Source organism: Loxodonta africana, chromosome 3 (assembly GCF_030014295.1).
Source record: "Loxodonta africana isolate mLoxAfr1 chromosome 3, mLoxAfr1.hap2, whole genome shotgun sequence".
Classification (NCBI taxonomy): domain Eukaryota; kingdom Metazoa; phylum Chordata; class Mammalia; order Proboscidea; family Elephantidae; genus Loxodonta; species Loxodonta africana.
Window position 1 is genome coordinate 99,661,976 of NC_087344.1, and position 24,068 is coordinate 99,686,043.

Sequence of the window (24,068 nt, forward strand, 5' to 3'; positions counted from 1 at the left end):
GTAAAACGAGAGAGCTGACCTAGGTTTTTGACAAAGATCTTTCCAACCTTATCTCTTATGATCTAATAATTGTATTTGAGAAATGAAAAACCAGATCTTGCCTTTCATGAAGCTGCTGAGGTTTTGTTGGATCAAATAGGGAGGATTTATGTGGGAAAAAGAAAATCTGAATTTGTAATAACAGCTCTGTAATCCGCCCTGATTATGCACATATGGTAATTCCACACCTGGTCATCTTTTCCATGAGAAGGGCAGGAGTTGTCAATGCCTCATGCCTTCAGGGAGGCTGTCTTTAGAAAAAGCTAGAACAAGAGTGAGGAAAAGCAACTGTCTGCCAATGCTGGAAGTGCGCTGGAAAAAAATAGCTAGTTGTGCTGCCATTTTGTTAACCTACTGGATTTTTCAGGTTTCTATTTCCTGGTCGTCATTCTGCCATACTTTTTATGGCAGTCCTCAGGACAATCATTTGCGTTCTCTGAATTTCGTTCTTCTCAGTCAGACATTGCTGAGACTAATTAATTGCAAAAAAAAAACCCCAAACACTCCAATTCTCTCCACCTCTGGACCCATGTCCTTCGTAGTGTGACTTCATAGCTCTTCCCATCAAAAATTGTACTCATTTTCCTCTCTTATTATAGATTGAATTGCTTCCCATTAAAACATGTATTGGAATCATAACCCTCACGCTTGTGGAGATGGTCCCCGGGTGATAAAACAGTTTGCATTCTGCTACTATCTGAAAGGTTGGCAGTTGGAATCTGCCCAGTGGCACTGCAGAAGGAAGGCCTGGCAATCTACTTCTGTAAGATTACAGCCATTGAAAACCTGTGGAGTGCAGTTCTCCTCTGAAACATGTGGGATAACCATGAGTTGGAACTGACTGGATGGCAATTTTTTTTTTTTTTTTTTAACCTATGGATATAATACCAGTTAGGAATAGGGCTTTCTTTGTTATGCTAATGAGGCCATATTAGTGTAGGGTATGTCCTAAACCTAATCACTTCTGAGTTATAAGGAGCAGCATGGACACAGAAACAACCAAACATAAACAGTGGAAGACAGATGCTAAACTGAGGATCACCGAGGAACCAAGGAATGTCAGAGACAAAGTTGAGACAAGAATCTTCCCTCAGAGCTGAGAGAGCAAAAACTTCCCCTAAAGCCAGTGCCCTGCATTCAGGCTTCTAGCCTCAAGAACTGTGAGAAAACAAATTTCTGTTTCGGTATGTTACAGCAGCACTAGGAAACTAAGACACCTCGCCTTGAGTTGGGGCTGGCCTTAAAACATGCATAGGCCAACAGAACGCAGTGCAAGTGATGGTGTGTCAGTTTCAAGCCTAGACCCTAAGAGGCCTTGTGTGCTTCCATTCTCTACCTTGGGATCTTATTGACCCAATGTGAACAAGTCTAGGCTAGCTTGCTGGAGGATGACAGAGAGCATGGCAAAGAACCCCCCTGTCCCAGCTGAGGCCATCCTAGATCAGTCTTCAGCTAGCTGACCTCCAAAACCAGTAAGACAGCCCAACCAAGATCAGCAGAGCTTCACAGTTGACCGGGAGAGTTACAAGCAATAATGCATGCTGCTTGTTGTAAGCTACTGAGATTTGGGCTGTTTGTTATGCAGCAATATACTTACTAAAACATATGGTATGAACTTAATGCACTTAAAGTAAAGGGACCTTTAAGTGCAAAGGTGAATTACATTCTAGCTGTACTGGAGACAGCACTAAATTAGAAGTGTAAGAACTTGGTTCTTAGGTCTGTTCTGCCAATGCCTTGGACACGTGATCTCAGGTTAAAAAAAAAAAAAAAAACCTCTCTTATTCTCAATTTCCTTATATTAAAAAAAGAGATATCAATCCACTTCCTTTCTAGTTATTAATAACAGGATTACTGCAAGGGTTAAATGAGATAATTTCCTTATAAATGAAATCCATAATTAAGAGGGTATGATACAATTCTCGACCTCAAAGTCTTAGCAAGGTAGTGTGTGTCAAGCTTTTCATGCTTCTCCAGCTAATGAAGATGGGAGAATTTTTTAGCAGAGGAGACATGAAACAACTGCAAAGAAAAGCTTCTGCCACATGAAGGAAAGTTATCCAGCCATTGCTCAGCTGAGATGGATCCTTCTTCCTCTTAAAGCCATGAACATCTATTAAGTCTTCTCTCATCAAAGTTACAACAAGCATTAGGTGCAGGATTTTCGTGGGATACACAGAGGGTCACATTTCTAGTATTTCAGCACCACATGGATCTGCTGCAAGATCCAAGGAACAAGAATAATTATAATAATTGAATTATATGGCTGGAAGCCTGTGCTGTAACACAAAACTTGAAGCTATTGCTGACAGAATGATTGGAAGATATTCCTAAGTATCAGCTTTCATTATCAGGAAGTGACTTGTCCAGCGTGAACAAAGGTGACAGAGAACCAGATGAAGAAATACAAAGAGATGTAATTACAGTTAGCCCAGATACATTTAAGGCAATGCAGCACAGTGGGGAAGCTTGAGCTTTGGAGTCCCACCAAAATGGGTTCAAATTCCAGCTCTTACCTTTCTCTTAGAGCTTTAGTGCCATCAGCAAAATATTGCAGTTTCAGAAAATCAGTGTCTATTTTATTTTAAGTTAAGGATAAGCAAACTATCATGCCGTCTCTAGTATGAATTGTATGTGGAATTTGGTGATTGTTAGAAGATACGCTATAAAGAGCAGAGGTTTTTGAGTTTGACAAATCTGGTTGGCGACAAGTCCTGGTGCCACCAAGTGTGAGTTTTATGACTTTAGTTGCCATACTTAAACCCTGTGAGCCTCAGTTTCCTTAACTCTATAGTGGAGGTAGCAATTTGAATTTCATAAGGCTCCACGGCACTGGGTTTTATACTAGAACATATGGTCTATGGCAGCAGGCTTACTTTTTCTGTATTATTCACTGCCATATCCTCAGGGCTGAATGCTTGACACATAACAGGTTCTCAGTAAGCACTTAAGGAACTAAGGCACTGGGAAATTACTTGCAATAATGCATGTGACATATCTAACTCAAGACTGGTAATATGCTAAGAATTTTTTTTGTTCGTTTTACATTGTTATGAGTTAAGCAAAAAAATAAAAAACAAACAAAAAATCTATTTAGAACTGGCCTGGAAATATGACGGTTTTACTGCAAACATGGAAACCCTGGTGGTGTAGTGGTTAAGAGCTACATCTATTAACCAAAAGGTCAGCAGTTCGAATCCACTGGGCACTCCTTGGAAACTCTATGGGGCAGTTCTACTCTGTCCTATAGAGTTGCTATGAGTCGGAATCGACTTGATGGCAATGAGCTCTACTGCAACCTCTTTTGTACCTTTCAATGTGTGTAACATGCACATGTGTTCACTTGATTTTAAAAAGGTAATTAAAATTTAAAAAGGCAAAAGAACCTCTTCAGGGAGTGTTTACAGAGTAGATCCTGATTTAGTTAAGTCCATGACATTCACAGTCACTGCCTGACACCTCTGATGGTAAGTAGACCCCTGCCTTTGCCCCCTCCCCCCTCCTCATTATAAATCACCTCTATTTCTCTATGTAGCTGGCAGTCCTTAAAAAGAACTTGGGACATTTTAAAACTCTGTAAAGATGGCAGATGTCCAATTTTCTTTTTGAGCAAGAAGCAGGGTCTAGGTTTCTCTATCCCTAGTACTCGAGGGAGCAGAACAAAGTGAGATTGAAATCTCCATCAGAGGCAAGGGAAGGCTCTACAGGTAAGGGTCAGTTTAAAGCAATGCCCAGCCCTGGAATCCTGGGGCTGTAACCAGTGGCAAGATGGAATCACACTGGGCAGGGCCATCTGAAGACATTACAACTAAAGCAAAAGACTAGTGGGAGGGGACTGGGGAAGGCTGAAAGAGGGACTTCGGATCTTCACACTCCTATTTATTACAACTCACCTATTAAGAAAGGCAGAAAGGCTTCCCTTTTCTTAAACTGTCCATTCTCCAGAAAATGCTCTGGACTGAATGTTTCGGGGGTGGCCCACTCTGCGGGGTCCTTGTGCAGCGCAGTCAGATTTTTCAGGATCATGGTCCCCTACAGAAGGCAGCAAAGACTCAGGCAAGGCTTCACTCACACAACACACCTACACAGATGGTGTTAGTTCTCAGGCTCCTATACCTTGACTACACCCTGAAATCCCCTATCCTCCCAAGCCCACCATCTCCTGAGTTCAAACCCCCAGGACTCTGCTATTTGCCATGGGACACTTTACAGTGATGGATCAGAACTGCCTGCTGGGAATTTTACCAGGGAAGTTTGGCTACTATTCACTGTGGAATGTATCTTCTCTAAAGAGACAGGTCAGTGTAGGACTTGGGAGGGGACATGTATGCAGCAGGAAGAAAATAATGGAGTAGCTGGCCAGACAGCACTGTACCAAAATCAATCCAGCTGCTCAGAGAGGGGATAACTGCGGCAGCTCCACAAAGGTAAAGGGTGTCTCAGCCATCTCTGTTTCTCCCATTTTCTTCCCTCCAATGTCTAGTACATGGCACCCCCTCTCCCAGTAGGTTTATAACTAGAATCAGGTAGCCCTGTAAAAGGCACCCATCTTCATCCAGTTACACAAGCAAGAAACCCAAGTGTTGTCCTTAGTGCATCCTTTCCCCTCACTCTGCCTTCATCCAATCCATCAGCAAGAATCACTGATTTTACTTCCTGAATTTCTCTTCATTCTCTCACCTTGATTCCATGTTCACTGCCCAGGCTACCACTTTACTTCTTATAATCCTATAATAGCCTCCTAACTATGTCCTGAGGGCAGTGGTGGTTCCATGGTAGAACTCTTGCCTTCCACGCAGGAGAGCTGGGATTGATTCCTGGCCAGTGCACCTCAAGCACAGCTCCCACCTGTCGGCTGCCATTTATGTGTTGCTGTGACGCTAAACAGGTTTTAGCGGAGCTTCCAGACTAAGATCAGAACAAAGGTTGGTGATCTACTTCTAAAAATCAGCCAGTGAAAATCCTATGGATCACGACAGTCCTATAGTGCTTGGAGTCTCCATGAGTTGAGGGTCGACTCTGTGGCAGCTCACAAATATGTCCCATGCTTTCTCTTGGCCTTTTAATGTACTCTATATCCTGAAAGCAGAGTGAGCATTGGAAATGATTAAACCAAACCACACTCACCCATCCACTCCCACCCAGAACCTGAAACACTTCAGTATCTTCCCATTACTCTTAGGTTAAAGACCACCATCTGACCTTGTTTGGGCCACCCTCCTCCTCCTGTCTGCATTCACACTGCAGAGGTCTGCTTTCAGTTTCTCCAATATGCTTGTTCCCCCTCATTTCAAGGCTTTTTTCCCCTACTGCCTGGACTGCTCTTTTTCCCCACTTTGTCGCCAAGCTACCCTTAATCATTCTTTAATCCTCGGTCCAAACATCACTTCCTTTTGGAAGCTTTCTTTGACCAGTCCTGCTCATACTCCTTGCTCCAGCTAATTTGCATTTTATAGCACCGTGTACACTTTTTAGGGTTTGTAATTATTTAGCCTAATCATTTGTATGATTGTTTTCTTGCTCAGGGTTGTTCTCTCTACAACAAACTATAGGTAAAGAGCTCTACATAAATGACCTCATTTTACCTCTAGATGGATCCTGCCAGAGAGGTTTTGTATGTGCTTTACAGATGAAGAAATTAAAGCTCTAAAAGGTTAAATAATGTGCCCATAGCTGCATAGTTAGAGAAGGCAGAGCTGTGATTTGAACCAAGTCTGACACCCTCGCTCTCAGTCTCTACATTAGACAGTCAATTAGGTCTCCTAGTTCCCGGGCTGAGGTTGACTTTAAAAATCAGTAGTGGAAGGGGTTGGTTGAGCTGGGCTGGTTCCTTGGAGATCAATGGCTTTGCTAGAAAAATGCAAACAGCACTTAGAATTTAGACTTCAACCTTCATCACAAGATGACCAGTCAATAAGGAACTCAGCGCATGCACAGCTGCTTTTCCTGGCTCTGCAGTGACAGTGTCCAAGGGGTGACCAAGGAGTAACCAAGAGGTGACCAAGGAGTACCAAGGGGTAAGCAAAGCTCCTCTGTTTGTGCCTCTTGAGATTGTTCCTGGGTATGATATACTCAGAGGAACATAGGCAAGCTGGAATGGATCCCCAGAGGCTGACCCAGGTGCTTAAAAAACAAGGGAAGAGATGGGAGAATGTACAGTCTCTAGAGAGGATGATAGAGGACACAGGAGGGCTGTCTGCAGAGATTTTGAGTGGTGTGGAGAGTGGGATCAGAATTCCCTTGTGAGGACTGGGGAATTCCACAGGAATCTACTTCCAAAAATTGGCCACTGAAAACTCCGTGGATCACAACAGTCCAATCTGCAACTAATCATGAGGATGCGCAGGAGTGAGCAGTGTTTTGTTCCCTTGTGCATGGTGTCGCCATGAGTCTAGGCCTGACGCAAAGACAACTAACAACAGCAACAATTGAGGAAAATTACAGGGAGACTCTAATTTTAAAGTCAAAGTAAAGCAACTCTTGTGGAGGAAACGTGGTGCAGCACAAAAAAGATGACAAGCCTTGGAAGCAGAACAGATCTGATTCTGGATCCCAACTTTGTCACATAGTAGCTGAGAGACCTTAGGTAAGGTACTTAATTTCTCTGAGCCTCAATTTGCCAATTTAAAAGACAGGTATACCAAAAACCCATTGCCATCAAGTTGATTTCAACTCATAGAGACCCTCTAGGACAGTGTAGAACTGCCCCACAGGGTTTCCAAGTAGCAGCTGGCGGATTCGAACTGTTGACCTTTTGGTTAGCAGGTGAGCTCCTAACCACTGCGCCACCAGGGCTCCTCAAAAATGGGTATAACAAAAAGTTATTCCGAGGACTGAGTGAGGCATTTTGAAAGAACTTCAATAGCCCACAGCACACAATCATTGCTTGATAAATGCTGGCTTCTTTCTCACTCTAATAATTAATGTTGCGCACACCTGGGTTGGTTTCCCTTTTGTGACAGGAAGTTCCTTATCACTGGGCTGTAAGTGAAAGCTGGAAAAATACCTGTGGGAATATTATGTTAGAAACACCAGCATTAATGTGATGTTGACTCAACTGTCCTCAAATGTCCCTTCATATTTTAACATTCCATAGCCCCAGGATTACACGCAGCAAGTGTCTAGTCCTTCAGGATGTTCTGCCAAGAGAAAGAAAAAGGTTCTGTGTCAATGTATGACTGAGAACTCCTGCCTGCTGTGTCCCCATGAAGACTGACAGTGCACACTGTTGTTGTTAGCTGCCATCGAATTGCCCCCAACTCATGGCGACTCACACACAACAGGATCAGACTGTTGTGATCTGTAGGGTTTTCATTTGCTGATTTTCAGAAGTAGATTACCAGGCCTTTCTTCCTAGTCCAACTTCTTTGTCCGGAAGCTTTGCTGACACCTGTTCAGCATCACAGCAGCACTTAAACCTCCACTGCCAGACAGGGGGTGGCTGCAATGAGGCGTTCAAAACCCATTGCCATCAAGTTGCTTCCAGCTCATAGTGACCTCATAGGGTTTCCAAGGCTGTAAGTCTTCATGGAAGCAGACTGCCACATGTTTTCTCCAAGGAGCCACTGGTGGTTTCGAACCCCACTGAAGTGCACTGGCTGGAAATTAAATCCAGGTCTCCTGCATAGAAGGTGAGCACTTACCACTGAACCAACACTGCCCTCCAATGCAAATTAGTATAGTAAAAACTCTGAGAAGTTTTTAAGTCTTTCCCTAAACTTATTTGGCCACAGAATTCCCCATCTTTGCCCCAATACCTATTAACCCAGGTGTACTAATGTTCTAAAGCCCATACTTGGAGGAAAAAAAAAAAAATAGTACTATATAAAAAAAAAAAATTTTTTTTTTTTTATATCAAGTATAATATCTCTCTCTCCCCATTTGAGTGATTGCTTAGGATATGAATACATGTCACTTTTCCAATTCAGATTCCTACTGTCTAATAATACGGACTTGAAGACCTGAGGCTGAGAGTCCCTGGTTACCTTTGGCAGTGGTATCCAGCCATAGTGGTATCAAATGTCACTTCTCTGGGCACGTTCAAGGGGATGATGTTGCCCATTCTCTGCACCTCATGGATGACGGCATTGGTGTAGGGCATGTGTTCTCAGTCATTCAGGCTGGGCTGCCGTGACTGGCCAACTACTCTGTCAGTCTCAGCTTGTACTTTCTCTGGAAAACAAAAGGTTCTATTCTTTTTTAAACTTTCATGCTTTCTTCCAGAGATGCAGGGGTGGTCTCCAAGGTCTCACCTGTTGTACTTCAATTAGTAATTGGGTTACAAACAAATGGTTCTTAATCCTTCAAAGGGCTTATTTAGAAAAATTTCAACCCCATAATTTTTTTGAGCCTCGTTAGGCTAAGGAATGGAACAACCAGGGTCAAAATGGGTAAGATTATAGTGTTGTTGTTATTGTTATTAGTTGCCATTGAGTTAGCTCTGACTCATGGGAACACTGCCAGGTCCTGAGTCATCTTCACGATTGTTGGTATGTTTGAGTTCATTGTTGTAGCTATTAAGATTAACACAGGCTCCATAGACTCTAGTTTCTCAAGGAGGTATATAAGAGTGGTAAGTGGGCCCTGCTGTAAGACAAATCTGGATCAACTCATGCTGTACAAAATTAATGATCCAATTTAATTAAACTCTCTGAGCCTCAGTTACCTCATATGAGGGAATAAATTAGAGGGAATAAATCTACATTCATCTTAAGTATATTTTGAGAGTTGCATAAACTGATATAGGTAAGACCCCAATAAATGATACAAATTACTAGCTGTCCCCCAACATCTGTTCTCCTCTTTTTCTATAGTAATAAAGATTTTACCTGGTTGCCCAGCTAAAGACTACATTTCCCAGACTTCCTTGCAACTGTGTGATCATATGATTAAGTTCTGGTCAAGAGAATGTATGTAGAAGTGATGCTTAACACTTCAAACATGCCCTTAAAGGAAAAGGTGTGTGTTCCCTTTGTCCCTAAAGAAAGGAAATGCTAGAAATTTCTTCAAGGAGTCAGAATACATCATAAGGGAAGTAGTATCTGGTCAGACTCTTCAAGAAGGGTTTGAAGTTTGCTGTTTAGGGAAATTGGGGAAGTGCATTTTTGGTAGGGGGAGCAGCACGTGTGAATGAACAGAGCCATAATAAGAACAGTGCAATGGACAAATGACATGTGATTTAGTGAGGCCAGCCTGCAGAGTGGGTGGGCTTGATGGTGGCAGAAAAGGGCACACCTGAGGAGTCTGGACATCATTCAAAGGGCAATGGCAAGCCATTTCTTAAAAAGACCAGATTTTCATACAAGAATGTCACTCTTCTGTGAAATTTAACACAGTGTCAATCGACTTTACTGTTTTCCCCACTAGATTCTCAGCTTCTTGAGCAAAGGGACCCTTTGCATTACCAGGACCCATCAGAATCCCTGACAGAAAAATTAAAGAACGTGTTGGTCTTAAGTCTACCTTGTGATTGTTCCACCTATCTTTTCATTCTACCATGGTATCTTTTGGTCCCAGCCCTGAGGCAGTATGTTTGAGGAGGCATTTGTCTGTCTGGTCCAGGCACATGAATGCTCACCTTGGATTTCCAGGTAGATGGCCAGGTAAAGCAGAGCCCAGCACAGAGTTGTGGAAGTTGTATCTGTTCCAGCAAAGAAGAGGTCCAGCGTGCTGCAGACAAGGTTTTCTTAATGGAAACTCGAAGTAGCATTGCCTGTATACTAGAAAGAAAAATATTTATTAATTTCTTCATAGTTTCCACAAAACACAGGGGCATCATCCTAGGGAAGGAATTTGGAAAGAAATGCCCCAAGGAGAAGCAACTTTCCCTTTGGCTTTCTCAGAAAGCATAGGGTATTACAGCAATATCATCAGTATCATCCTTCCCCAAGTGCTGGAGGCTACCTACGGCTTCCAGCACTTGAGCAGAATAAATCAAAACAATCATTATCTTACACCTATAATTGGGAGAGAGAAAGAGCATGGATTGTGAAAAAGATAGACTTGTGTTCCAATGTCAGTCACATCCTCACTAGCTGTATGACCTAGGACGAGTTACTTAATCTCTCTGTGCTTCAGTTTCCTATAACGTAAAATACCCTCTTAAGATCACGTGATGAGCTGCCTGAGATGCAACAGGCACACAGCAAATAATCAACAAGTGTTTTACTGTTACAGAAAAAATAAACTCAATTCCCCTTTCATGCAACAATTCATGTATCTCCCCGAACCCCTTTTCCTTTCTAGATTACCCTCTCTAATTTGATCACCTGTTCCTCCTGACACTATCATCTTCCTCTGGATCCTTCAATTTGTCAACATTTCTCTTAACGCGTAGTCCCATACCGGAACACCATACAGCAAGTACAGTCTCTTCCTTTGAGGAGAAAACAATGCTTCTATTAATGCTATGCCAACAAGGTGAAATAAGGGAGAAGGTGGAAAGGAATCCATCAATCTGCCTACTCCACGAGGAGGAACCATTAATTTGAAGAGTCAAAAGTCAAGACACTGATTCAGTGACTCATATTTAGTGGAGGGGCCACTGTGTCAAAGGCCATACATTCAACCTGGCTTTCTTCCTGCTTCTTTTCTATAATGATTGAAAGTAGTGATATAGGGGTGGGTGGAAAAAAAAGCCCCACCTAGGCCCTGAGGCTAAACTCTGATGTCCCATTCAGCTTTACTTATGCTCTTATATGGGGGCTAAAGATAGGAGTAGATAACTGGGCCCCCAAAAACCAAATCTCTTGCTGTCCGTTCCAACTCATAGTGACCCTATAGGACAGAGAAGAACTGCCTCATAGGGTTTCCAAAGAGCAGCTGGTGGGTTCAAATTGCTGACCCTTTGGTTAGCAGTCAAGCTCTTAATCACTATGCCACCAGGGCTCTAAACCAAAAACAAAACTGTTGCCATTAAGTCGATTCCAACTCATAGTGACCCCATAAGACACAGTAAAATGCCCCATAGGGTTTCCAAGAGTGTAATCTTTACAGAAACAGATTGCCACATATTTCTCCCAAGGAGTGGCTGGCGGGTTCAAATCACCAGCCTTTTGGTTAGCAGCTGACCACTTAAGCACTGTGCCACCAGGGTTCCTCAGGCAACTGGGCACAGACATATCTAATAATAAGACAGTGCTTTCATGCTCAGTTTCTATTTTCCCTTTTGTGTACAGCTCCTTCAAATAAGGGTAGAGGGCAGGCCTTGGGGATGAGAAGGCAGTACTTGGGTATTCCCAGGGTCTCAAACAAAATACATTTAAACCCTTATCTTTATTTCCAATTGTCTCAGCAATCCTGAGTTAATGCTACTTCTACACTCTGGAATAGTGCTTTTTTTTTTTTTTTTTCCTCTGTGGTAGGCTGAATAATGACTTTCAAAGATGTCCTCATCCTAAACCCTAGAACTTGTGAATATGATGCCTTATATAGAAAAGGGAAAGAACCCTCGGGGCGCATTGGTGTTAAATGCTCAGCTGCTAACTGAAAGTTTGGTTCAAACCCACCTGTGGCTCCACAGGAGAAAGATGTGGCAGTCTGCTTCCATAAAGATTTGCAACCTTGGAAGCCCTATGGGGTAGTTCTACTCTATGAGTTCGAATCTACTTGAAGACTACAGGTTTTGGTTTATAGAAAACGGACTTTGCAGATGTGATTAGCTTCAGGATCTTGAGATGAGGGTATTATGTTAGATTATCCAGATGGGTCCAACGTTATCATGAAGGGCATTATAAGAGTGTGGCAAAAGAGTGAAAGGATGTACAGGGATGGAGAGAAGCAGTGGTCAGAGAAGAGAGAAGATACTATACTGCTGGTTTTGAAGATGGAGGAAAGGAAGTGTGCAAAGGAATGCAGACAGCCTCTAAAAGCTTGAAAAGGCAAGGAACAAAACTCCTCAGAGCCTCCAGTAGTAGCCAGCACTACTGACGCCTGGGCTTTTTCCCAGTTAAACTGATTTTAAACTTCTGATCTCTAGAGGCATAAGAGAATATATTTATGTTGTTTTAAGCCACTAAATTTATGATTATGTATTACAGCACATAATTTATTACAGAAAATATAGAAAGATAATATACCCCATTTGCTCTTAAAGAACAAAACATAGGGAACAGCTTTGATTTCCTCACCTTTGTCATTTCCTTGAGGTAAGAATCAATGAAGTCTCTCGGTTCATCAGGATTCCAATCTCTCTTGTGTTTTTCAATCATACGAGAAACAAATACTTTCAGTTTCTCCCAGTCGCTAAAGAGTGTTTGGTGAAGTCCAGGAAGGAATTTCATTATCCAGGGAAAGACATTGTAGAGCTAATTGATAAAAATAAAACAATCATAGAGAAAACATACTGCCACTTTTCTACATTTTAAGACCACAGAATCAATCTTCTCTTTTCAACTCTTCCTCTCTTTTATTTGCTTACACTTAAACCTTAGAGTCATCTTTGGCTCTCCTTTCTCTCTCACCCTTCTGGAAAGGCATTTCAGTGTCCAGCCTCAGACCACTTTTCACCACCCCTATCGTTTCCACAGTCCAAACCACATAGTGCAAACCACCATCGTATCTCACCTGGATGTTGTGACAGCCTCCAGTAGTTTTCCTGATTCCACCATTAGCCCCAGTCTCAGTCTATTTCCCACAGAGCTGCCAGTGATCTTTTAACTATTTAATCAGATTATTTCACTCCTTGACTCTCAATCCCGCAGTAGATTTCCACTATACTCAGAAAATACTTCTACATGACTACCTGAGCCTATAAGCCCTTACACAAGCTGGTCCTTGCTTACCCATCACCAAGTATCACTCCTGATCACCTTACTCTCTACACTAGCCAGTACAATGAAGCAAGAAAAAGAAATTAATGATATGAGGATCACAAAGGAGGAAACAAGGCTATCATTATTTACATACAATAGGATTATCTATAGAGTCATCCATAGACAAATTATTAATAAGAATGAATCAAAGTTGATGAGTACAAAATCAGAAATCAAAAGTCAATTGGAAAGAGAGAATAAAAGAATTACAATATAACCATTTTAAATTCTCCCCAAAAATGGATCTTGGCAATGATCATCAATGATTTCTAAAACTATTAGGTAAAGGGCTGATGAGGGATGATATCATAAATGGGTCAGGCTGAAAATACATGAACCCAGTGATCAATTTTAACATAAAAAAGAGAGACAAATAGACATTATGTACTTCCTAAAAAGGTAGTCTTTCTAAAAGCAAACATGATTCTGTTCAATTCTCTATAATTAATTACCAATATATATAAAACACAGAGATAAAAGAACATATTAAATACCATATTAAATAGAACTCTATCAAGAGGAGTATCCTACAAGTGATTGGAGTACTAGAACAGGTAGGGATAACAGGAAATACAGAGAGAATTGTTGAAGATTTGTTGGCAGAAAACATCCCTGATATAATGAAAGATGAGAAGATACCTATCAAAGAAGCTCATGGAACCCGACACAGGCTACTCCCGAAAGAAAGTCACCAAGATATACTACAATCAAACATGCCAAAACCAATGATAAAGAAAGAATTTTAAGAGCAGCTAGAGAGTAGAACTGCCCCATAGAGTTTTCAAGGAGCACCTGGTGGATTCGAACTGCTGATCTCTTGGTTAGCAGCCACAGCACTACACCACTATGCAACCTAGGTTTCCAGGGATAAACAGAAAGTCATCTACAAAGGAGAGTAAATAAGACTAAACTTTGACTATTCAGCAGAAATTATGTAGGCAAGAAGGCAGTGGGATGACATATATAAAGCCTTGAACAAAAAAAAATTGCCAGCCAAGAATTATATATCCAGCAAAACTGTCTCTCAAAAAATGATGGTGAAATTAGGGCATTTCCAGATAAACAGAAGTTAAGGGAATTTTTAAAAAACCAAACCAAAATTACAAGAAATACTAAAGAGAGTCCTCCAGTTAGAACATCAGATAACAACCCAAGCCTGGAACACAGGACAGACCAGATATCAAACCAGACAGGGAACTTACAAATAAATCAAAGCTAAAACACTAAAAATAGGGAAACAGAGACATCAATATGTAAAAAATGACAACATTAAAACAAAAAAGAGGGACTAAAAAATGTAGCCATAGAACTTTCATATGGAGAGGAAGTCAAGGCAATATCAAGAAATAAAAGATGGGTTTAAACCTAGGGAAAAAGAGAATATTAAGGTAACCACAAAGGAAACTAACAATCCTACGCATCAAAATAAAACACAAGAAAAACATAAAGACTCAGCAAATACAAAATCAACAACAATGAGGAAGATGAAAAGAAAACACATAAAGAAAAATGACTGAGCACAGAAACTTAAGTGGAACAGAGAAACTATCAACAGGACACACACAAAAAAACACCAAAATATCAGCAATAAACCCAAACGTATCAATAATTACGCTGAATGTAAATGAACTAAATGTACCAATAAGGAGCCAGAAAGTGGCAGAATGGATTAAAAAACATGAACTGTCTATATGCTGCCTACAAGAGACACACCTTAGACTCAATGACACAAACAAACTAAAACTCAAAGGATGGAAAAAATATATCAAGCAAACAATGAAAACAGAGCAGGAATGGCAATATTAATCTCTGACAAAATAGACTTTAAAGCAAAATCCACTACAAAGGATAAGGAAGGACACTATATAATGATCAAAGCGTTGATATACCAGGAGGACATAACCACAATAAATATTTACCCACCCAATGACAGGGTTCCAAAATAGATAAAACAAATGCTAACAGCATTGAAAAGAGACACAGACAGTTCCACAATAATAGGAGGAGACTTCAACACACCATTTTTGGTGAAGGACAGAACATCAAGAAAGAAGCTCAATAATGACATGGAAGATCTAAATGCCACAATCAACCAACTTGATCTTATAGACATATACAGAACACTCCACCCAACAGCAGCCAAGTATACTTTCTTATCCAACGCGCATGGAACATTCTCCAGAATAGACCACATATTAGGCCACAAAACAAGCTTTAACAGAATCCAAAACATTGAAATATTACAAAGCACCTTCTCTGATCACAAAGCCATAAAAGTAGAAATCAATAACAGAAAAGCAAGGAAAAAAAAATCAAATACATGGAAACTGAACACTTTCCTCAAAAACTACTGGGTTATAGTAGAACTTAAGGATGAAATGAAGAAATTCATAGCATCAAATGAGAATGAAAACACATTATACCAGAACTTTTGTGACACAGCAAAAGCAGCACTCAGAGGTCAATTTATAGCAACAAATGCACACATCCAAAAAGAGGAAAGGGGCAAAACCAATACATTAACCCTACAACTCAAACAAATAGAAAGAGAGCAGCAAAAGAAGCCCACAGGAACCTGAAAAATGGAAATAACAAAAATTAGAGCAGAAATAAATGAAACAGAGAATAGAAAAGCAACTGAAAGAGTTGTAAGACGAAAAGCTGGTTCTTTGAAAAGATCAACAAAACCAATAAATCACTGGCCAAACTGAAAAATGAAAAAGGGGAGAGGACACAAATAAAGTGAATAAGAAGTGAGATGAGTGATATCACAACACAGCTAACTGAAATTAAAAGGATCATAACAGAAATATGAAAAACTGTACTCCAACAAATTTGAAAGCCTAGAGGAAATGGACAAATTTCTAGAAACACACTACCAACCTAAACTAACACAAACAGAGGTAGAACAACTAAATAAACCTATAACAAAAGAGGAGATTGAATAGATAATTAAAAAACTCCTTAAAAAAAAAAAAGCCTTGGCCCTGACAGCTTCACTGGAGAATTCTACCAAACATTCAGAGAAGAAAATACCAGTATTACTAAAGGTTTTCAGAGCATAGAAAAGAATGGAATAGTCCTGAACCCATTCTATGAAGCCAGCGTAACCCTGATACCAAAACCAGGTAAAGACACCACAAAAAAGAAAACTACAGAAAAATATCCCTCATGACCTTAGATGCAAAAATCCTCAACAAAATTCTAGCCAATAGAATTCAACAACATATTAAAAAATAATTCACCATGACCAAGTGGGATTCATACTAGGTATGCAGGGATAGTTCAACATTAGAAAAACAATAAATGTAATACATGACATTAATAAAGCAAAAGATAAGAAACACATGATGTTTTCAATTGATGCAGAAAAGGCATTTGAAAAAGTCTAGTACCCATTCATGATAAAAACTCTCAGCAAGATAGGAATAGAAGGGAAATTCCTCAAAATAATAAAAAGCATTTATACAAAGCCAACAGCCAACAGCATCCTAAATGGAGAGAGTCTGAAAGCATTCCCCTTGAGAATGGGAACCAGACAAGGATGCCCTTTATCACCACTCTGATTCAACATTGTGCTGGAGGTCCTAGACAGCAATTTAGGCTAGAAAAAGAAATAAAGGGCATCCACATTGGTAAGGGAGAAGTAAAAATATCTCTATTTGCAGATGACATGATCTTATACACACAAAACCCCAAAGAATCCACAAGAGAGCTACTGGAATTAATAGAAGATTTCATCAAAATATCAAGACAGAAGATAAACACACAAAAGTCAGTTGGATTCCTCTATACCAACAAAAAGAACGTTGAAGAGGAAATCACCAAATCAATACCATTTACAATAGCCCCAAGAAGATAAAACACTTAGGAATAAATCTAACCACAGATGTAAAAGACCTATACAAAGAAAAGTAAAAACACTACTGCAAGAAACCAAAAAAGACCTACATAAATTGAAAAGTATACCTTGCTCATGGATAGGAAGACTCAACATTGTGAAAATGTCAATTCTACCCAAAGTGATCTACAGATACAATGTGATCCTGATCCAAATTCCAATGGCATTTTTAATGAGATAGAGAAACCAATCACCAATTTCATATGGAAAGAGAAGAGGCCTTAGATAAGTAAAGCATTACTGAAGAAGAAGAACAAAGTGGGAGGCCTCACACTACTTGATTTTAGAAACTATTATACCAGCACAGTAGTTGAAACAGCCTGGTACTGGTACAACAACAGATACAGAGACCAATGGAACAGATTGAGACTCCAGATATAAATTCATCCACCTATGAGAAGCTGATATTTGACAAAGGCCCAAAGTCCATTAAATTGGGAAAAGACAGTCTTTTTAATAAATGGTGCTGGCATAACTGGATACCCATCTGCAAAAAAATGAAACAAAACCCATACCTCACACCATGCACAAAAACTAACTCAAAATGGATCAAAGACCTACGTATAAATTCTAAAATGATAAAGATCATGGAAGAAAAATCAGGGACAATGCTAGGAGCCCTAATACATGGCATAAACATAATACAAAACATAACTAACAATGCACAAACACCAGAAGAGAAACTAGATAACGGGGAGCTCCTAAAAATCAAATATTTACGCTGATCAAAAAACTTCACCAAAAGAGTGAAAAGACAACATACAGACTGGGAAAAAATTTTGGCTACAACATATCTGATCAGGGTCTAATCTCTAAAATCTATAAGGTACTGCAAAACTTCAACAACAAAAAGACAAATAACTCAATTAAAAAATGGGCAAAGGATATGAATAGGCACTTCACCAAAGAAGACATCCAGGCAGCTAACAGATAAACGAGGAAATGCACAGGATCAGTAGCCATTAGAGAAATGCAAATCTAAACTACAATGAGATACCATCTCACCCGAACAAGGCTAGCATTAATCCAAAAAACACAAAATAATAAAGGTTGGAGAGGCTGTGGAGAGACTGGAACACTTATACACTGCTGGTGGGAATGTAAAATGGTACAACCACTGTGGAAATTGATTTGGTGCTTCCTTAAAAAGCTAGAAATAGAACTACCATACAATTCTGCAATCCCACTCCTTGGAATATATTGTAGAGAAACAAGAGCTGTCACATGAATAGATATATGCACAACCCTGTTCGTTGCGGCACTATTCACAATAGCAAAAAATGGAAACAACCTAGGTGCCCATCAACGGGTGAATGGACAAATTATGGTATATTCACACAACGGAATGCTAAGCAACGATAAAGAACAGTGATAAATCTGTGAAACACCTCACAACATGGATGAATCTGGAAGGCATTGTGCTGAGTGAAATTAGTCGCAAAAGGACAAATATTTCATGAGTCACTATTATAAGAACTTGAGAAAAGGTTTAAACAGAAGAAAACATTCTTTGATGATTAGGAGGGTGGGGAGGGAGGGAGAGGGGAATTCACTAACTAGATGAGCCAAGTGATAGTAGACAAGAATTATCTTAGGTGAAGGGAAGGACAACACACAATACAGGGAAAGTCAGCACAATTGGACTAAACCAAAAGCTAAGAAGTTTCCTGAACACAACCAAACACTTTGAGGGACAGAGTATCAGGAAAGGGGGTTTGGGGGCCATGGTTTCAGAGAACATCTATGTCAATTCGCATAACAAAGTTTATTAAGAAAATGCTCTGCATCCCAGTTTTGCGAGTGGCGTCTGGGGTCTTAAAAGCCAGCAGGCGGCCATCTAAGATGCATCAATTGATCTCAACCTACCTGGAGCAAAGAAGAATGAAGTACACCAAAAAAAAGACATAAGGAAAATATGAGCCCAAGAGGCAGAAAGGACCACATAAACCAGAGACTCAATCAGCCTGAGACCAGAACTAGATGGTGCCCGACTACCACCAATGATTGCCCTGACAGGGTACACAACAGAGAGTTCCTGAGAGAGCAGGAGAAAAGTGTGGTGCAGAACACAAATTCTTGTAAAAAGACCAGACTCAATGGTCTGACTGAGACTAGGGGAACCCAGAAGACACGGCCCCACTGGCACTATGTTTAACCAGAATTAAAAGCATCCCAAAGCCAACTCTTCAGATAAAGACTAGACTGGACTATAAAACACAGAATAACAATCCTTAAGAGTGTGCGTCTTAGTTCAAGTAGATAAAAAAAAAAAAAAAAAAAAACATGAGACTAAACGGGCAATTCCCAGCCGGAGGCGGGATAAGAAGGCAGAAAGGGATAGGAGCTGGTTGAATGGACACGGCAAACCCAGGGTGGGAAGGCGGAGGGTGCTGTCACATCATAGGGATTGCAACTAGGGTCACATAACAGTATGTATATGAATTTTTGTACGAGAAACTAAATAGAGCTGTAAACTTTCACCTAAATCACAATTTAAAAAATGTTTTAAAATATATGTAGGGACATCTGGGCACTGGCTAGATATTAGAGGATATTAAGCAACTGTTACTATTTTTCAGGTATAGCAATAGGTTTTTTAATTAAAATAGGTCCTTTCAGAAAAATGAACTGAAATATTTATGGATGGAATAATCAAGGTCTGTAATTTGCTCAAAAATAATCCAGGAGTGGGGGCAATAGTAGGATGTGGGTGCAGATAAATGATATTTTCCATGTGTTGATAATTGTTGGAGCTGACTGATGGGTATCTGTTGTTGTTAGGTGCCATCGAGTTGGTTCCAACTTAGAGCGGCCCTATGCACAACAGAATGAAACACTGCCTGGTCCTGCGCCATCCTTACAATCCTTATGCCTGAGCTCATTGTTGCAGCCACTGTGTCAGTCCACCTCGTTGAGGGCCTTCCTCTTTTCTGCTGACCCTGTACTTTGCCAAGCGTGATGTCCTTCTCCAGGGACTGATCTCTTCTGACAACATGTCCAAAGTTTGTAAGACGCAGTCTCGCCATCCTTGCTTCTAAGGAGCATTCTGGTTGCACTTCTTCCAAGACAGATTTGTTCGTTCTTTTGGCAGTCCATGGTATATTCAGTATTTTTCTCCACCACCACAGTTCAAAGGCATCAATTCTTCTTTGGTCTTCCTTATTCATTGTCTGTCTTTCACATGCATATGATGTGATTGAAAATACCATGGCTTGGGTCAGGCGCACCTTAGTCTTCAAGGTGACAAGTTTGCTTTTTAACACTTTAAGCAGGTCCTTTGTAGCAGATTTGCCCAATGCAAAGAGTCATTTGATTTCTTGACTGCTGCTTCCATGGGTGTTGATTGTGGATCCAAGTAAGATGAAATCCCTGACAACTTCAATCTTTTCTCCGTTTATCATGATGTTACTCATTGGTCCAGTTGTGAGGATTTTTGTTTTCTTTATGTTGAGGTGTAATCCATACTGAAGTCTGTGGTCTCTGATCTTCATTAGGAAGTGCTTCAAGTCCTTTTCACTTTCAGCAAGCAAGGTTGTGTCATCTGCATAATGCAGGTTGCTAATGACTCTTCCTCCAATCCTGACGCTCCATTCTTCTTCATTTAGTCCAGCTTCTCATATTATTAGCTCAGCATACAGATTGAATAGGTATGGTGAAAGGATACAACCCTGACGCGCATCTTTCCTGACTTTAAGCCAGTATCGCCCTTGTTCTGTCTGAACAACTGCCTCTTGATCTAGGCAATGTTTCCTCATGAGCACAATTAAGAGTTCTGGAATTCCCATTCTTCGCAATGTTATCCATATTTTGTTATGATCCACACAGATGAATGCTTTTTCATAGTCAATAAAATACAGGTAAACACCCTTCTGGAATTCTCTGCTTTCAGCCAGGATCCATCTGACATTACCAATTGATATACCTGGTTCCATGTCCTCTTCTGAAACCAGCCTGAATTTCTGGCAGTTCCCTATGCATATACTGCTGCAGCCACTTTTGAATGATCTTCAGCAAAATTTTGCTTGTGTGTGATATTAATAATATTATTCTATAATTTGCACATTCAGTTGGATCACCTTTCTTGGGAATAGACATAAATATGGATCTCTTCCAGTTTCTTGGCCAGGAACCTGTCTTCAATATTTCTTGGCATAGACGAGTGAGCACCTCCAGCGCTGCATCCATTTGCTGAAACATCTCAATTGATGTTTCCTCAATTCTTGGAGCCTTGTTTTTTGCCAATGCCTTAAGAGCAGCTTGGACTTCTTCAGTACCATCGGTTCCTGATCATATGCTAGCCCTTGAAATGGTTGAACATCGACCAATTTTTTTTATAATGACTGTGTATTCCTTCTACCTTCTTTTTCTTTTTAATTTTTACTCCCTTTTAAGTGAAAGTTTACAATTCAAGTCATTTTCTCACCCAAAAACTTATATACACATTGCTACATACTCCCAATTACTCTCCCCCTAATAAGACAGCCCGCTCTCTCCCTCCACTCTCTCTTTTTCTGTCCATTGCACCACCTTCTAACGTCCCCTACCCTCTCATCTCCCCTCCAGACAGGAGATGTCAACATAGTCTCAAGTGTCCGCCTAATCCAAGAAGCTCACTCTTCACCAGCATCCCTCTCCATCCCATTGTCCACTCCAATCCCTGTCTGAAGAGTTGGCTTTGGGAATGGTTCCTGTCCTGGGCCAACAGAAGGTCTGGGGGCCATGACTACCGGGGTCCTTCTAATCTTAGTCAAACCATTAAGTCTGGTCTTTTTATGAGTATTTGGGGTCTGCATCCCACTGCTCTCCTGCTCCCTCAGGGGTTCTCTGTTGTGTTCCCTGTCAGGGCAGTCATCGGTTGTAGCCGGGCATGATCTATTTCTTCTGGCCTCAGGCTGATGTAGTCTCTGCTTTATGTGGTCCTTTCTGTCTATTGAGCTTGTAATTATCTTGTGTCCTTGGTGTTCTTCATTTTCCTTTGGTCCAGGTGGGTTAAGACAAATTGATGCATCTTAGATGGCCACTTGCTAGCATTTAAGACCCCAGACGCCACTCTCCAAAGTGGGATGCAGAATGTATTCTTAATAGATTTTATCATGCCAATTGACTTAGATGTCCCCTGAAACCATGGTCCCCAAACCCCCGCCCCTGCTACACTGGCCTTCAAAGCATTTAGTTTATTCAGGAAACTTCTTTGCTTTTGGTTTAGTCCAGTTGTGCTGACCTTGCCTGTATTGTGTATTGTCTTTCCCTTCACCTAAAGTAGTTCTTATCTACTGTCTAATCAGTGAATACCCCTCTACCACCCTCCCTCCCTCCCCCCTCTCATAAGCATCAAAGAATATGTTCTTCTCTGTTTAAACTATTTCTTAAGTTCTTGTAATCGCGGTCTTATACAATATTTGTCCTTTTGCAACTGACTAATTTCACTCAGCATAATGCCTTCCAGATTCCTCCATGTTATGAAATGTTTCACGGATTCATCACTGTTCTTTATCCATGTGTAGTATTCCATTGTGTGAATACACCATAATTTATTAATCCATTCATCCACTGATGGGCACCTTGGTTGCCTCCATCTTTTTGCTATTGTCTTTTTTTTTTTTAAAGAGTGCTGCAATGAACATGGGTGTGCATATGTCTGTTTGTGTAAAGGCTCTTATTTCTCTAGGATATATTCCAAGGAGTGGGATTGCTGGATTGTATGGTAGCTCTATTTCTAGCTTTTTAAGGAAGCGCCAAATTGATTTCTAAAGTGGTTGTACCATTTTACATTCCCACCAGCAGTGTATAAGTGTTCCAGTCTCTCTGTGACCTCTCCAATATTATTTTGTGTTTTTTGGATTAATGCCAGCCTTACTGGAGTAAGATGGAATCTCATTGTAGTTTTGATTTGCATTTCTCTAAGGGGTAATGATCATGAGCATTTCCTCATGTATCTGTTAGCTATCTGAATGTATTGTTTAGTGAAGTGTCTGTTCATATCTTTTGCCCTTTTTTTAATTGGGTTATTTGTCTTTTTGTAGTTGAGTTTTTGCAGTATCACGTAGATTTTAGAGATCAGGTGCTGATCAGAAATGTCATAGCTAAAAACTTTTTCCCAGTCTGTAGGTGATCTTTGTATTCTTTTGGTGAAGTCTTTGGATGAGCATAAGTGTTTGACTTTTAGGAGCTCCCAGTTATCTAGTTTTTCTTCTGCATTGTTAGTAATGTTTTATATACTGTTTATGGCATGTACTAGAGCTTCTAATGTTGTCCCTATATTTTCTTCCATGATCTTTATCGTTTTAGATTTTATATTTAGGTCTTTGATACATTTTGAGGTCATTTTTGTGCACAGCATGAGGTATGGGTCTAGTTTCATTTTTTTGCAGATGGATATCAAGTTATGCCAGCACCATTTGTTAAAAAGAGTGTCTTTTCCCCCATTTAACTGCTTTGGGGCCTTTGTGAAATATCAACTGCTCATATGTGGATGGGTTTATGTCTGGATTCTCACTTCTGTTCCATTGGTCTATATATCTGTTATTGTACCAGTACCAGACTGTTTTGACTACTGCGGTGGTATAATAAGTTCTAAAATCAGGTGGAGTGAGGCCTCCCACTTTGTTCTTTTTCAGTAATGCTTTACTTATCCGGGGCCTCTTTCCTTTCCATATGAAGTTGGTGATTTGCTTCACCATCTCATTAAAAACTGTCAATGGAATTTGGATCAGAATTGCATTAAATCTATAGATCACTTTTGATAGAATAGATATTTTTATAATATTAAGTCTTCGTATCCATGAGCAAGGTATATTTTTACACTTTTGTAGGTCTCTTTTGGTTTCTTGCAGAAGTGTTTTGTCGTTTTCTTTGTATAAGATTTTACATCTCTGGTAAGATTTATTCCTTAGTATTTTACCTTCTTGGGGGCTACTGTAAATGGTATTGATTTGGTGGTTTCCTCTTCGATGTTCTTTTTGTTGGTGTAGAGGAATCCAACTGATTTTTGTATGTTTATCTTGTATCCTGATACTCTGCTGAACTCTTCTATTAGTTTCAGTAGTCCTCTTTAGGTTTCCTTAGGGTTTTCTGTGTATAAGATCATATCGTCTGCAAATAGAGATACTTTCACTTCTTCCTTGCCGGTCTGGATGCCCTGTATTTCTTTATCTAGCCTAACTGCTCTGGCTAGGACCTCCAGCACAATGTTGAATAAGAGCAGTGATAAAGGGCATCCTTGTCTGCTTCCCGATTTCAAGGGGAATGCTTTCGGGCTCTCTCCATTTAGGATGATGTTGGCTATTATAGATGCCCTTTATTATGTTAAGGAATTT

At 40.3% G+C, this 24,068-nt stretch overlaps 1 pseudogene; it reads right to left on the minus strand.

Moving 5' to 3' along the window:
- The window catches only part of LOC100658965 (cytochrome P450 2J2-like), a 34,724-nt pseudogene that overhangs the window by 4,961 nt on the left and 5,695 nt on the right, over positions 1–24,068 (minus strand).